The sequence below is a fragment of the Crinia signifera genome, chromosome 5, assembly GCF_055691185.1.
Source record: "Crinia signifera chromosome 5, ASM5569118v1, whole genome shotgun sequence".
In the NCBI taxonomy this organism is placed as follows: Eukaryota; Metazoa; Chordata; class Amphibia; order Anura; family Myobatrachidae; genus Crinia; species Crinia signifera.
The window spans coordinates 282,903,258-282,920,310 of NC_139221.1; the positions used below are offsets into that span (position 1 = coordinate 282,903,258).

The 17,053-nt window shown below is 43.1% G+C and overlaps 1 pseudogene; it reads right to left on the minus strand.

Moving 5' to 3' along the window:
- Positions 1-1,999: 1,999 nt before the first annotated feature.
- LOC146005808 (ATP-binding cassette sub-family B member 5-like) overlaps positions 2,000-17,053 on the minus strand; it is a 44,983-nt pseudogene continuing 29,929 nt past the window's right edge.

Consider the following 17,053-nt stretch of genomic DNA (forward strand, 5'->3'; position numbering starts at 1 on the left):
AATGGGCGTAATGAAGGGGACACACTAAACATGTGATTTTGAATCTATAATGTCCTCATAGCTCCACCCCCTGTTCATAAAGAAGCTTTGTATCCCCGCGAGTGGGACCTTAATGAAGGGGGAAATTTACCAATATGAAAAACCTAGTTTTTCGTATTGGTTTTTTCCCTACGGTTGCATACGACTGTTTAAGTCGTATGCAAACTCGTGTTCCGGAGGGGGATTTACAAAGCAGTCATATACGACTGCTTTGTAACCCTCCGATGGTGTAGCCATCCGTATTAGCAGCCGTATATACGGCTGCTAATACGAATTATTTCTAGCAGTCTGCACGGATCAGTCAGATCCGTGCAGGCTGCAGTGTGTAAAAAAAAAAAGAAAAATAAATAAATAAAAAAAAAAACGGCGTGGGGTCCCCCCCACAGCTGTAACCAGCACCAGGCTGAAGGAGCCGGGGCCGGTAATTAAAAATCAGGGAACCCGACAAATAGGGGTTCCCCGATTTTTAACAACCAGCCCCAGGCTCCAGGTCCGGGGCTGGTTCCCAAAATACGGGGGACAAAATGACTAGGGGTCCCCCGTATTTCAAGAACCAGTCCCAGGCACAACCAGCCGGCAGGGTAATGCCACAGCCGGGGGGAGACTTTTTATGCAAGTCCCCCCGGCCAAAGCATTAACCCTACCGACCAGTCAGCCTGGCCAGGGGCCCTGGGGGAGTGGGGACCCCCCCAATGAAGGGGTCCCCCCCCTCCAGGACTTACCTGACCAGGCTGAAGCCTGGTACTGTCCCCGATGCCCCTGGGCGGTGGGCATCGGGCTGATTATGGTGTAAAAATAAGGTTAAACTATTGTTTTTTACTGTGGCACTACAAGTGCCAGCAAGCCTCCCCAGCAAGCTGGGACTTGGAGAACCACAAGTCCCAGCCTGCTGGGCATTAAAGGGCCCGCTGGCACTTGTAGTTCCACAGGTAAAAAAATAGTGCACAAAACACACTGATACACTTTTAAAATAAAACTTTATTACATACAAAGCCCACACATACTAATACTTACCTATCTTCTTTCCGTAGGTAGCCCTGATGTCCTGTGTCGGCGTCTTCTGGTCCTGTGTCGTCTTCTTCCTCCATGTCGACCGTCGCTGTCGCCGTCCGGATCCGACGAAATCCATTTGGGAAGCTGTGGAAGGAAACCATACTCACCTGTCCCAGCGCGACGTAGTCCAGGTAAGTGTCTTGGCAAAAAAACAAACCGACACCCCGAAACCATGACTGATCCGTGCAGGCTAAAACGCAAATAGAACAGGAAAATGGTGTTCTATTTTCCTGTCGTATTTGCGTGGGTGTTTTACACCACTAAGCAGCTGTATTATCAGTACGGCTGCTTAGTAAATCAGAAACCACCATTCTTTTGAATGGTGATTTCTGTCGTATCCTATCGATGGTGTAGGGCATTCGTATTTGTAACTACAAATACGAATGTTCCATCTTTAGGACTACGAATTGTTGTATTTTTGGGATTGTAAATCCCGAAAATACAAATTCGTAAAAAAAAGGTGTATTTCTCCCTACGAATACACCTTTTTTCTACGAATCCATTTTGGTAAATGTCCCCCGAAGTGTCTTCATCTGCATTTCTCTTCTGGGAACTCTCGCCAAGGTCAAAGAAAAAATCTAGGCAAGTATGTTATTATGTTCCATTTGATGGCATTTCCTTGGAGTATATTCAATGAACAAAATGTGTGATTTGTTGCTATGGATTCTCATGCATTTACATATATGCATTTTGGCCCTAATTCATGCCTATTTGCTGCAGGGTTATTTAGCAGAGTCCTGTGATCAGATATCATGCGTAGAAGTTCGATCAGTGGTTGCCGTGTGAATTTGCACAGCACCGATTAGGTCGGAATAACCCCCTTTGTCTTTAGATAACTCTGTTTGGCTGCAGATGGTGACGTGTGGAAACACAACCTAATGACAGACAGGTACATAAATACCAATACTTACAGGAATACTTCCTCTGCGTTCATCCTCCCCAATACAATCATTAAAGCTCCAAATCGGTAAGCTGCGGCGTAGGTGAAATGTATAAATGACTGACTGAATGCAAAACAGATGCCGTATATCTGGGCCTTGCGCTGAGAGTTCCTGAAAGATAGTCATTTACGACCCTGTGACATCACTAATAAGGGAGCAAAAGGTTTAATCACAAGTAACAGATTTATATATTGTACTATTCTATGTTTGATATAGAGCTAAATGTAATAGGATGGGAGAAGCCAAAGTAGCGAGAGATTGTCCGAGGATGGACATATTTTTAAAGTGGCAATCATATGCATTGCAAAACCAGGTTGGTTTTGGCTTGTAGATTATTGCTGCTTTAAAAATACGGCTATTTTCAACAAACTCCCATACCTTCTCGTGCCGTATTACACTTACCCCATGAACTTCATTGGAAAAATAGATTGATACTGTAAATGCTAATTTTGTCTATGAAGGTAAATCATTTCATTTTACAAAGTGGTATAACGCATGAAATAACTACATGAAAGACACATAAATATTCATGTATGAGGTACCTATCAGCAATGCCTTACCGCAGTATTACTACTACTACTACTACTACTACTACTATCACTATATATGATTAATTAGCTATCACTTCCTCAATTCCCAATGCACAGGACATGTATTGCCCACATACTACAGCCCACATCAGGGCAGTCAGCATTAAGCTGTTGGTATTACAACCTTAAACTGTACTCATTGCCCGTAGTGCCCCTACCCTATTCTAATGCAATTGCCGCCAGGGCCGTCTTTTCATATGGGCACTTGCTCAGGGGCCCCAGGTGTATAAGAGTCCTATGCTGATAGCTGAGGATCCCTTTTTTCCAGAGATACCAGTATTTTGAAAATCGGCCCTGGGGAACTGGAGATATCCAACTTCAAAGCAGCAGTCCACATCCAACCTGTTAAGTGCAATTCCCAGTCATATTTCTCAGGTTCTCTCTGACTTAGAGTTTATTCCAAAAGCTGTGACTCTTCCCTTTCTGACGACACTAGCAGCTTGTCTCTATCATCCCCAGAACCAGAGATATCAGCCTTCCAGCAGCCGGTCCCTGCTCCAGCTACAAACATCTGGTGTACAGTTTTATATTTTTGTCAATGGATTGCTCTGGCTCCTGATCTCTGATCCCCAAGTTCCCAGCACCTCCTGAAAGTTGGGACTCTAGGTTTTTATACTATTGAAGGCTAAGAAATCTAGTTCAAGATAATGGAGATATCTGCAGTCAAACAAGCTGCCCTTCCACCGGAAAATTACAAATATTAAGCCCACTCCATTATCCAACCCTCCCCTGTGTATAAAACACAGCCTACCTCCCTGGAAGTCATTTTCAAGGGACCCTTCATTCAGATCAGTGCCCCCTTCCACACGTTAGTGTTCTCCCTCCCACCACCTGTGCAGTAAAGGAGTAATTAGCAGAAGTTACTGCTCCAGGTCCTACATGTTGAGTGGAAGATAGAGCGCCCCCTGCCACCCGTGGGACATCAAAGCTGCTGCTGATAGCACCCCCCCCACCCCTAGGAGGGGAGAATGGGTAAGGGCCCCAGTGCATTGTTTTGCCCAGGGGCCCACACTGCTGTTAAGGCGGCCCTGATTGCCGCGGCTCCCTTACATTTCAGGTGCTCTGTTCTGCCGCAGCACACATCACGGCAGTCATTATTAAGTGGTGGGTATAAGAAAAAAAAGAGCCACAAGTGGGAAAAGGAACATGAGGTAACATGTACTGGGGTTCTAGCTTAAATAGGTTGTAAATTGTGCAAGGCTCAGACATGCCTTCCACCTCATGGAACGCATGACATCACTTCCGGTTCCAGATCGGGCATGTACGGCGCTGGAGCCGCAATACATGACCGCTCGCTGTCACAAAATGGTGACAGTGAGTGGGTATAGTAGATGTAGTGTGTACTACTCAGCTGGCATAAGGGTAGCGCCAGGAGTTGCAGATATTTCTGTGTGGAGGCAGTGACGGCCGCTGTCCGGAAGTAGCGGTCACTTGGGTGCCCAATGTGACCACAGCTGACAAGATAGATGTCAGCATTGTTTCCATGGTGACTGCTGGATGCAGTGGGTCACCATGGAAATCAAGGACCTAAAGTATACCTGTTACCTTATGTTCCTGTTCCCACTTACCTACCTAATTGACTGCCAGCCTTGAGAAAGGTCCATGTAGGACTGAAACGTCAGCAACTGCAGCATAAGTCTGATGAGTGCTTTTTATTCCCCTTTGGGGATTCTCTTGTTACATATGATATGATTAAAGTATAATTATTACATAAACTATGATTGCACACCTGTAGGGTTTCTGTAAGCTCTCAGAGTACATTTCTTCAAAGGTTCGCTCTCTGGTTAATGCTACAACGGTTCGAATGTTATCTACGGCTTCAGTTGCAATCTATTTGTTGAGAAAAGAAGAACAATTATTATTACAGATTCTAAAGCTGGCCATACATCAGAAAGATCGATCTTAAGATCGATTGCACTCATGATTGTGTACAATTGCCCTTGAAATCCCCAGCAGTCCTTGGTGGTTTTTGGACACACAATCTACACACAATCGATCATATGATCAGTCATACAATCCATCTGCTGCATGATTTTGTACACAAGATGTGCACACAATCTGCATACAATCCATCATACAATCAGTCATACAATCCATCTGCTGATTGATTGTATGATTGTGTACACAAGATGTGCACACAATCTACACACAATCCATCTTACAATCAGTCATACAATCCATCTGCTGCATGATTGTGTACACAAGATGTGCACACAATCGGCATACAATCCATCTTACAATCAATTGAGATTGTATGATTGGGTACAATATCTTTCTGATGTATGGCCAGCTTAACACATACCGGTGACATCACTGACACATACCGGTGACATCACTGAGGCAATTTAGGGACATAAGATTCATGACGATTGTTACAGCTGTTACACTGCTTAGGTACCAGGTACAACTGGTAATTGCTATTGATGAATGTTTAAGACCACAGATTAGCATCCAAGGGTGCAGGCTTAGAAGGAGAGTAAAGCATAATGCGGAGTCCTGTCAATGTTTCGGAACCTTTACCCCAAAACGGAGCTATAGACCCCAAAACAATGAAAACTACACAGCATTTTCACCATTTAAAAAGCCTCCTTCTATGTGTGTGTATAGATGTGTGTATAGATGTAGAGTGGATGGCAGTTGTAGGTACATCAAGCTTTCATTCTTTTGAATATAAGGGGGAGGAGAGATTGGTAAATAATGTGCGCCCAGGCACGTTAGGGTGTGCCTGGGTGCACCAGACATCTCCCTGTCCCACCTGCACACAGGACATTAGGGTCCTGCCACCAGGCACCCCATCTAAGTACTGCATGTGGGGCAGATTTAAAATGTGCAGAAAGAATTAAATTTGAACGGGTGTGTCCATGCTCAAATCTAAACTGCAGTGTAAAAATACAGCTTTCTGTTATTTGTGGGCTACATGCAAAAGCAGCCAGGATTTATCCTGCATGCATACATGCAAAACAAAATGTATTTACGCCCCATGCAATGAACAGTCCAGGTCAGATTTATTTTGACTGTTACAAATTTTTAAGCATTTTTATATTTTAAATAAAGTGTTGCATTATTTTAAAAAAATCACATACAACAAGCAATAGATACCTTCCCAGCCTGTTGAAGTTGTTTTTTATCTCGATTTGCAAAGCCAACGAGCGCTCTGGTCTCAAGTAAACCAGTGGTCACAAGGACAGGGGTCAAAGCTAGAATCAACAATGCCATTTCCCAGCCGAAAACAAAAGCAATTATGATGCATAGTCCCATAGCGGAAATGTTTCCTGCAACCAAACCGAGTCTGGAGCCAGTTGCCTGAATAGATATAAATTGCACAGTGTAATACAAAGTCCTATATCAAAACCAAATCAAATTTTAATAGAAGTCAATGGGTTACATACACAATGCAGATAGTAGATAGTATGTTGACAGTGAAACATCTACCCTCCAATGCCATACCTCCCAACTGTCACGATTACAGCGGGACAGTCCCAATTTTCGGGTCCTGTCCCGCTGTCCCACCCGCGGCAGGGTGGCAGTTGGGAGACCCCCCAATCTAATAGAATAGACGCTGTGCGCATGCACACAGCGTCTATTCTCGTATGAAAATGAGGTAGCGGCTAATTAACGTAAGCCGTGCCCTCATTTGCATACGCCCCGCCCCCTTTTCGGGAGTGTCCCTATTTCCCCAACGCAGAAGTTGGGAGGTATGCCATATGCAGTATGCTAAATCATGCTAAATCCAGACCAGGACACCATGTACCACAGTCACAGCGCACTTACCGTCTGTATCTGAGAAGCATCTGTGGCAAGCTTGGTGGTTAAAGCCCCAGTGTTGTGTTTTTTGTTATCAAACCATGATATTTCCTAAGGGAAGTAAAAGGAGATAAGATAAGCGGAATACTCAGACAAGGAGCAGCTGGCTGGCATTGGCATATAGGGGATAATAATTACCTGGCGAAGCATGGACTTGAATGCCATCTGCCTCAGCCTCATGGTGAGGACTTCACCCGATCTCCCAAACATGAAGCCCTGTAATAAATGGGATGATATAATGTTACACAGATACACACTCTGACCAAACCAGTCTGCAATCAGATCAGCATACTGTATATTAGGAGCAGATTTATTAAGCTTGTTGTTATGTTATAAAGTGTCTGTTTTTTTTTTTATCACCGGCCAATCACCTCCTAACTGTTAAGTTACAGGCTTGGTTTGAAAAATGACAGGTAGGAGCTGATTGGCCGGTGATAGAAACCAGACACTTTATCATTTCATGGAGCTTAATAAATCTGCCCCTTAGTCTTTAGAAGATAAAAGTACTTTTAAAAGAACATTCATATAAATGAAAGATGTGCAGTTCAGTTTTCCTTAAATATGAACCAAAAAGAACTTAGGGATTTTTGAGTCAAATTGGTTCCCAGTTCACAATTACTTTGGGGTTCCAAGTGGTTGATTCAGACCTCAGTGAGCAGCGAATTCAGCCCCATGTCTAATAGTGGTGAGTAACTATCGTATGATTTTTTTTCTCTGTGTGGCTGCATGTGAGCGTATATGTAACCGTACCACATACGCTCGCATTGTGTCACTGGGATTCGGTTGGCGGGGGGGGGGGGGGGGGGGGTGCGTTCAGCGGGCTTACTTTTATCTGCGTACAAAGGAAAAATCATTTCATGGTGAGTAACCATCGTATGATTTTTTTTCTCTGTGTGGCTGCATGTGAGCGGATATGTAGCCGTACACATACGCTCGCATTGTGTCACTGGGATTCGGTTGGCTGGGGGTGGCGTGCGTTCAGCGGGCTTACTTTTATCTGCGTACAAAAGAAGAATCATTTCATGGTGAGTAACCATTGAATGATTTTCTTTTCTGTGTGGCCGCATGTAAGCGGATATGTAAGTGTACCAAATCCACTCGCATCTTGTTGCTGGCATTTGGGCAGCGTTTATCTGCTCACTTGGCAGACACACACACACATATATGTACGTATTATATACAGGAACTGATCCCAAATTCATCCTACTTTCTCAGGTGGCGTATATTTACAAAGCGGAAGCATGAACAAGCCTCGACATGGAGCATACATATGCTAACGACATATGCAAATTAGCCACAATTAGGTCACACCCCCATTTTTTCCATCTGCGGCGCCGAATAGGTGCTGTGCGCATGCGCACAGCGTCTATTCATTAAGCTGGGGGGACTCCCAACTGCCCCCCCTCGCCGCAGGACAATGCCGGCCCCGGGAGGGACGCGGGACTGTCACAAAAAAGCAGGACAGTCCCGCGAAAAACAGGACAGTTGGGAGGCATGGTTTTCGACCGGAAGTGGTTCCGATCTATTCAATGATAGCTTTTCTTTTCCGGCATGTCGAAATGTTTCGACATGCCGAAAAGCAGGTGGATTGACGGAATAGCCGCTAATCCACCTGCTTTTGACGGAAACCCAGCTTAAACTGAAAGGTTTGGGCTGTGTTTCCATCATTCTTAAACCGAAATAACAAGATGCCGGATTGAGGCAGGGAGGACGGCGATAGGTGAGCAGCAGCCTACATGGTGCTGTCCTCCTGTCCGCCACAATCCGCACCCTCATGCTGCTGCCCACACCCTCCCACACCCTCCTGCCGACTCCCGTACCTACACGCCGCCAGGCCAGGTGAGAGCAGCTCACCTGGCTCCATCCAGACTCCCTCTCAGATTCCCGTTGCCTCACTCCATCACCCGCCGTTGCGCTCACCCGGTCCAAGCGCCGGCCGGGTGAGTGTCAATCAGCGGCCAAATCCGACATCAGGATTTGCCCGCTGGATTGAATAATGCAAAAGAATGTCAGAATGGATCTGGCATCAATTGAATATATACCTTAATGTCCATACTTCTGCATGGCCTGCCTTTAAAACTACTCTGGCTAAATGGGATGTGCCTACAGCCATTGGGGAGATTTTTCACACCTTCTGAGTAGTCCAATTGGAGGTTTTGCATTTATAAATTAATTAAATTCTACTTATATTTTATCCAGTACATTCTCTAAAAACACATTGGTTGCCATGGGCAACTTCCCAATTTGTATTCTTTAAAAGGCTTTGATACACCTCTCCTTTATTCTGTAGTCAAGTAAAATACTCACTGGATTCCTGAGCTCCTGACCACCACCACTACCAGAGAATGAGCTGTGGTCTGCAGTATATTATATTCTTATGTTTAACCTCAAAAATTCCTGCTAATAAAGGGGGTCATTCTAGCCAACTAGATGCCACCTACCACCCTCAGAAACACCTGCCTGCTTCTTGGTCGCTGACTTTACCCACGGGCATGCAAATGGTTGTTTTGCATAAACATCCATTCACAGCCTTGCGTCCGGGGCCAAAATCATTAGATGGTCACCAACCATCGAATGATTTCTTAAGCGTTCGCAAATCTAAGTCACTCTCTGGTGACTCAGTTTTGTGCCACCCTATTACATGAACAAGGTAGGCAGCTGACATCTGGTGATGTCAGCTGCCCGCCCCGGGACACACGTCATGACACCATTAGCATGGGAACGCCCAGTGTTTGCTTTGGAACGCCCATGAAACACTGGACGTTCCCATGGTCGCGACCCATGCCCGCCGCCCTCCTGCCCGCACCACTCCAATGAGAACGAGCCTGTGACTATACAATTTGCCGTGTCCATTCGCAAATGGAGCCTGCACATGCGTCTTAATGCTTATGCACATGTGCAATAGCAAAACATTGCTCCACTGTGCAAACGTGTGGGGGGAACGTGCAGGTCTGAATGACCCCCAAAATACACATACATTTCTAGATCTAATATTCATATTATGTTAAGTACATGCAAAACGCTGAACTTACCTGAATAAAGTACGTAAAGAAAGAACCCACACCAATAACAGCAATTATAATGGAAAAAATATTTATTTCATTTTGAATTAGTTCTGGATTATTGGTCCCAAAAATCTATAACAGAAAAAAATTATATTTTAAAATGTATATGATTATAAGTAAAAATAGTATAGCTGTGATCATTATTCCACGTAATAATGGGCTACTGCAGTGGTTCCCAAACTGCTGTTGCATCCTGGGGTACCTTGTAGCACTTATTGGGCTGCCACAGGTTTATTTATTTATGGTCAATGTAATATACAAAACCAGTGCTAGTGACGGTTGCCATCGATGGCGGTAGTACAAATAGCCATCAATGGCAGTATAATATTTAATGGATGACCATCGATGTTTTGACTATTCATGGTCATTTTCTTTGACTGACTGGCTTATGGGCAAATCAGAACCTTGGGTTGTGACTTCACTGGTTTCGGGGGTGGTGTTATGTATTGTATCTCTGCACCTTCGTGAGAATAAAAAAAAATGGTTGTGCCATGCCATCGACTGAGAGGAGAACTATCTGGTTCTCCCCAATTGGTGGCAAAACTATTCTTCCTTGACCATAAACCATCAATAATTATGATTGATCGATGATCGATGGCCACTTAACTGAACCTAAGGATGACATATATAAACACAATCTACTTAATTTAATATATTTTTTATACATTTTCTTTGGCCTTGGAGTGCCGTCATTCAAAAAAGTTTGGGAACCACTGGGCTACTGACTACTCTCCTGCTTTTGACCTTGCAGTTCTATGTTTGGTACAGTATATCAATCATTATGCACATGTTGTGTAGCTTAATAACTAAAAACATACATACACTGGTGAATTCCATTAACACATATTTTAAGCATCAGCCATTTCCTTTAATTACAAGTTCAAGAGATATATCATTATACTTTAAGACAAAGTGGGTAACATTGCATCTATCGATCATCTATATGTAGATATGTCTTATGTCCATGAGTCTCTGGAACACTGCCCTCTGCTGGCAGAGAGCGAAACTACATCTCTTTCTCACACATACAGAAACACAGAAGGTAGCAGACTAGCCATCGAAGCTTTTGCTTCGAGCGGGCTTACTAGTTTAATATACTTACAGCTATAATCTTGGCATATACTATACTGAAACCTGGATGGACTGCTCCATTTATAATTGCTGCAATAGTTCCAAACAGGATATATGGCCACTCCGATTTATTTAGCATCATCAGTCTATAAAATGAAATTTTAGGAAGTTTTTCCTATAAAAAGAACAAGAAAGTATATTAGTGTACAGAATACTGTAGTATATATATATATATATATATATATATGTCATCTGTTATCCCTACAGACTTGCAATATAGAGCACCATGTCTAAAATCAACTAACATACATTTAAATATGATCCCAGACTTCCCACATGCCCTTGCCATAATAACCTACCTATTAAAGGCTTTACATGTAGCAAAATGTGCGCTAACCATACCAACCAATAAGACACTTGTTTACATTTTCTTACATGAGACAATAGAATTTCTGGTTATACATGGATATAAACCTTTCTCTGAATTTAGACGGGGATACTGCTACCTTGGACTGTAGAGGGAGCAGTTGGCCAGTTTGGCACATCGACAAAAGGAAACGGTTTTAAATGAAAAAATTCTTCACCTCTACCTTTTTGCGTTCAGTGCTCAATAGGAGTTCAGATCAAGTAGCCAAACATGGTTATTATAACAGATAAATAGTCAACCTTCAAAGAACAGTCAATCAGAAAAACAATAAAAGCAAAAGGATGGAATAAGAGTATCCCCCAGCTGGATTCAGATTTAAGATTGAGTAAACAAATTCTACTTTCCTGATTGGTGGACATTGCTACCTTAGCGATTTCTATAAGCTATAATTAAAAGGATGGATGATCATTTGCAGGCATACAAAGGACTTTGCAGACATTGTTAGAACAGAAATCATAAAACGTAAATAATTTGGAAGGCGTATGAACTAAGGACCATGTAGCTGCCCTGCAGAGCTGCTCTACAGCCCCATGGCACGCCACCCAAGAGGGCTTTACCGAACAGGGGGAGTCTGCCACCAAGTGGTCAGGCATAGAGTGTCCCTCCCAGACATACTTCTGAGGTACCACAGTATAATCCCCTTTATTCACTTGGCCACTGTATGTTTTGATTGTGGACAATCTCTCTTTTGAACTTCATATAAGATAAAAAATCAGTTTATAATTGGATCTGATTGTTTGACATAATTTTTTTTAATACTGAACCACATCCAGTGATGTAGTAGAAAGTTCTCCACTTTTACCGGCTTCCTGGGGTACAGAACAACTATATACTCAATTATGTGAAGAGAGACACCATTGGTGTAAAAGAGTCTATCTCACTATCCTGGTGAGAAATGAAATATGATGATTTGCAGGACAAGGCCAATAACTTGAATGCTCTACAAGCCAAGGAAGTACAGGTGTGTCCATCTTCATCATTGCTGCATTAAACAGCCTTTCTTGTCACGCCTAGGGGTGAATTTACTGAGATTGAAGTTCTATTGAAGATGGGAAGTTGCCCATAGCAACCAATAAGATTCTACTCTTTATGTATTCAGCACCTTCTAAAATATAATAGATAGAATATGATTGGTTGTAGTGGGAAACATACCATCTTTATTAGAACTCCCATCTTATTAAATGTACCCCCTAGACAGAGAACATGTTTACTATAGGGATGGTCATCGTTGCCATTGCCATCGATGGTTGCCATCAATGGCAATAATGCAACTGGCCATCGATAGTGTTAAACTATGCAATGGATGACCATCAATATTTTTAGCTATCGATGGTCCTCCATTGTCTTTGGCTGATTGGCCTGTGGGCCAATCAGAACATGGGGGCGGGGCTTCACAGGTGTCAGGGCGGAGCTATGATCCGTGCCCCGGCACTTTGAAAAAAAAAACATCCGGTTCTCCTCTGTTGATGGCAAAAGTATTTCACATTGACCACGAACCATCAATGATTTTGAATCAGTTTACTAACACCAGGATTTTGCCCCTGAAAATAAGATGCATTTTCAGCAAAAAAGACACTCGACATTAGTAGAGGTGCACTGGAACTGCCGGCTCACTCACATCAGGCATCTCACGGTGCATGGCGTATTGAGCTAGATGTATGAGGACACATCAATAACCATTAAATGACTCTGTAACAAATGAGGTATTTGAAATAAACTTTCTATGTTGGTTCAAGTGCAAGCTTTCTTTCAAGCAAAATGACTAAATTTAACCCCAAGAGGTATTACAGGGAATTTGAACAACTTAACCCATGATGCAGACCTGTATGAAGGACAGTAACCTAGGTCAACTGAACATTGATGTGTGAACCAACACACATATGCCTTACTCCAACCACATTGATCACCCAGATATTACAGGAAAGAAGGAAATATGACTATTAGGAAATACAAATTGTAGTGCAATATACTGTACTGTGTCCTAAATAAATATAACAAAAAACCCACCTACCAACTACTTATAAATATTCACATTTGTAATGAGGTGTCCTAATGACGAAGATACTGAAAACAATTATAGATAAGGAAAATGGGCTGTTTCTTGACCGTTCACTAGTATAGCACATAGTTATAAGCCCATCTGGAGTACTGTATACACATGGGCCCTTATTCAGATCTGTGCGGCCGGAGCCGCATACGGTGCTCCGGCCGCACAAACCAATCCCCGCCCACAATACGGATCGCCACGGCCGTCCGTACACGGACGGCTGGCGATCCGCATGAAAATGGTGGGGCGTACGCCTCCACCATGGTGGGAGCTGCCCCCTGCATTCGATGGTCTGCGACCATCGAAGGCAGGGCCGCACGCCCCACCAGCTCCCGCAAGCTGAGACCACACGGACAATCGTCCGTGTGAAAGCTTGTATGGGGGCGGAGAACTGACATCCGGCGATGTCAGCTTTCCGCCCCCATCACTGGCGTCATAGCCTCATTACCATGCATACGCCCCGCGTTTGCATGGGAACGCCCATGAAACGCGGGGCGTATGCATAGGGAAATGAGGGTATGAAGCCCCTCACGCCCCTATACGCCCCCTTTGCGGCGTAGAAACTTTATGTGCGGCGATTTCGCCTGCACATGCGCAGATTGACCTCTGCGCATGTGCAGAGTGAAAACATCGGCGGTACGGCCGCACGCGGGCCGTACCGCTCAGTTCAGAATAAGGGCCATGGTGAGATTTGACATTAGATTTTGACTATATAGTCAAAATCGCATTCAGATTGCATGCAGATCGCACAGGTTTTTTACCATGCGATCCCGATGTGCACTCCTGGGACAGCGCAAATCGAAACCCAGATAGACAGTGCAGCAATGACTATATAGTGCAAATCTAATGCTGATTGTATGAATTGTATGTAAATAGTACAGAGATAGCAAAGATTGCATAGCACTCAAATCTTAAATCGAATAGCAAGGGAATCTCACCGTGTACACACCATTAGAGTATTTATGGGATTAAGGGGCAGATCAGATGTATTAAGCCTGGTAAAGTGGTGATAAAGTGGAAGATGATAACGCACAGGCCAATCAGCTCCTGTCATTTTTCAAACAAAACTGATTGGCTGGTGCGTTACCATCTTTCACTTTATCACTTTACCAGACTTAATACATCTGCCCCTTAATCACCTTACTGTGAGCATTGTCTGTTACCTTTTCAACATCCTCGGATATTTCTTCTTCCTCTTCATCTTCCGACATTAAATATTTCCCATTGGATATATTGGAGTGTAATCTCTGTACCAGTGATGGTTTCCCCTGATCTTTATCCTTTGGTTCACTATCCTCTGCTGTTTGTATAGACTGGAGGAGTATGAAATACAAAAGTCAATTATTGTCCATTGCTTTCCATGGATCACCAAAAACACATGCGTATATCTGGGTATTGTTCATGGAACTACAGTACACAGCATGCCTTGTTAGACCACATACACAAGAACCATTGGCTTCCAGGCCACCAACTATGGCCTGCCATTATGCCCACACATTTCCTTGAATGGGAAGTTTCTTTTCATTGTAGACAAACAGCAGATGCCTATGGCTGATGTACTCAGATAGCAGTATAACCTAGCATAATTCTACTGTATTTTTATTTTACAGTATCTTTTCATTTTCACTCATTGATAATTGATTTTATACCAAACACCTATACAGGTATGAATATGTGGGGTACACAATAACCTACAGTATTTCTCTGTCAATGCCTAGGACATTCAGCTAAATCAATTTACAATTTTGCCCGTATTTTATTTTACACTTTTTTGTATCTATTTAACAGCCAAAAGTAGGGATGGCCATCGATGATGCAAAATCATCGATGGTTCATGGCTGATGTCGAATAATTTTGCCATCGATGGGGGAGAACCAGATCATTTCCCTCCATCGATGGAACAGCAAAACAATGGGCCTTATTCTAGTTCACTCTTTCTGACAAAATCCTTCTTAGATGGACAAAACCATGTGCACTGCAGGGGGGGGGGGGGGGGGCAGATGTAAAATGTGCAGAGAGAATTAGATTTGGGTGAGTTATTTTGTTTCTGTGCAGGAAAAATACTGACTGCTTTATATTTACACTGCAATATAGATCTCACTTTGAAGTAAAACCCCACCCAAATCTAATTCTCTCTACACAAGTAACATCTGCCCCACCTGCAGTGCACATGGTTTTGTCCATCTAAGAAGAATTTTGTCAGAAAGATTGAACTAGAATAACCCCCAATGTTTTGCTTTTTTTCCCCCCAAAGTGCTGGGACACGGAGCATAGCCCCGCCCCTCGTGTTTTGATTGGCCCACAGGCCAATCAATCAAACACAGTGGATGACCATTGATATGTAAAAATATCGATGGTCATCCATTGCATAGTTTAGCACTATCGATGGCCATTTGCAGAATTGCCATTGATGGCAACCATCGATGGCAATGGCAACAATGGCCATCCCTAGCCAAAAGCCAGAATTAAATACTCTGTTACATATGATTCCTATTTTACAATCATAACTTTCTACAACTTTACCCTAGTCCCCATAGCTATATTGTCATAGACATCTATGGAGACTGTAAACGTGAGGAAATAAATGAGTACCAAAAATATGAACTGGAGGACCCTGTAATGTGTCATAATTAAACTAGGGCACTGTATGTCAAAATGCAAATTAGGAATACTGCGTGGCCTAATGCTGCATCAGGTAAACCATACTCTCCCACTGTACCTTTTTGGCTGATACAGTACCATATTCTTGTGGCCTGCACTAGCCAAAAAGAACTTTGTACAGTTTTTTGGGTCTCCAACTCTCCATTGTAATTATAGGAAAGGATGCAGGGTCACATCCCCTTTACCCATGGCCATGCCCCCTTTCCAAATTTGTACCGGTTTCTGCACATCAGATTTTTGGAGGTTATGGATAAACTAGAGAACTATGATGGTTCAGAAAATAAACTAGTGCACTACCATGGTTCATAACATTAAGTAGGACAATACTACTTCAGAAAATGGACTAGTTTCTTTAAAGCTTCATTGAGACAGGGACCCTTCAATTTGTTGCTATTGGTCCCAAAAAGTTCTGGTTATCTAGACATATTGGTGCATTTCCAATGCTGTAAATGTACCTGAGCTGTTGCCAGTGAATGATAGATTCCTTTCTTTTCCATTAATTCAGAATGAGTTCCTTGCTCAGCCACCGCGCCGTCCTCTAGCACAACAATGAGATCCGCTGTCCAAATTGTACTCAGACGATGAGCAATGACAATAGTGGTGCGTCCTTTACTGGCCTTAAAAAGGAAATTGTTGCAGTTATTGAGTCTGATGATGATTGAACCCACAAAACAAGTTCCCATATATTGTACAAAATCATGTGCCATCTGTAATCTCTGTCACATGACAGACACAGCGCTTGTAACTTTTACCTTATCTAGAGCAGCTTGCACAACAGATTCACTCTCAGTATCCAGAGCGGAGGTGGCTTCGTCCAGGAGAAGTATTTTAGGATTGCGTACTAAGGCTCGGGCTATTGCTATCCTTTGCTTTTGGCCACCGCTCAACTGTGCCCCTCGTTCCCCAACTAATGTTTCAAATTTCTAAAGAAATATAAAGAACTCAAGGTAAACAGGAGAAGACTACACACTACTGATTTTGTTTTATTTGCAATCTCAGGAGGAATTAGAAAAAGATGACAACATTGATAAACGTTAGAGCATATAATGTATGATTATATATATATATATATATATATATATATATATATATATATCACACAACCGGGCAATAAATTATTCATGGCCACATTGAAGAATGCATGCTATTAATGACAAGATTATCGGGTGTGTTGCCAAACAGACCATCAAGGGAGCAACCCATTGGTGCAAGCTATAGGCTGTACGCTGGTGCCAGCAAGGAATCCACAGTTGGGCCTCGCTACTTGTGGGCCCTGCCCATTCCTCTAGGAATCAGGTTCCAGGTGTGCATGTGAATTATATGCTAAGCATATGCTAAGTTATACTGCACAGGAG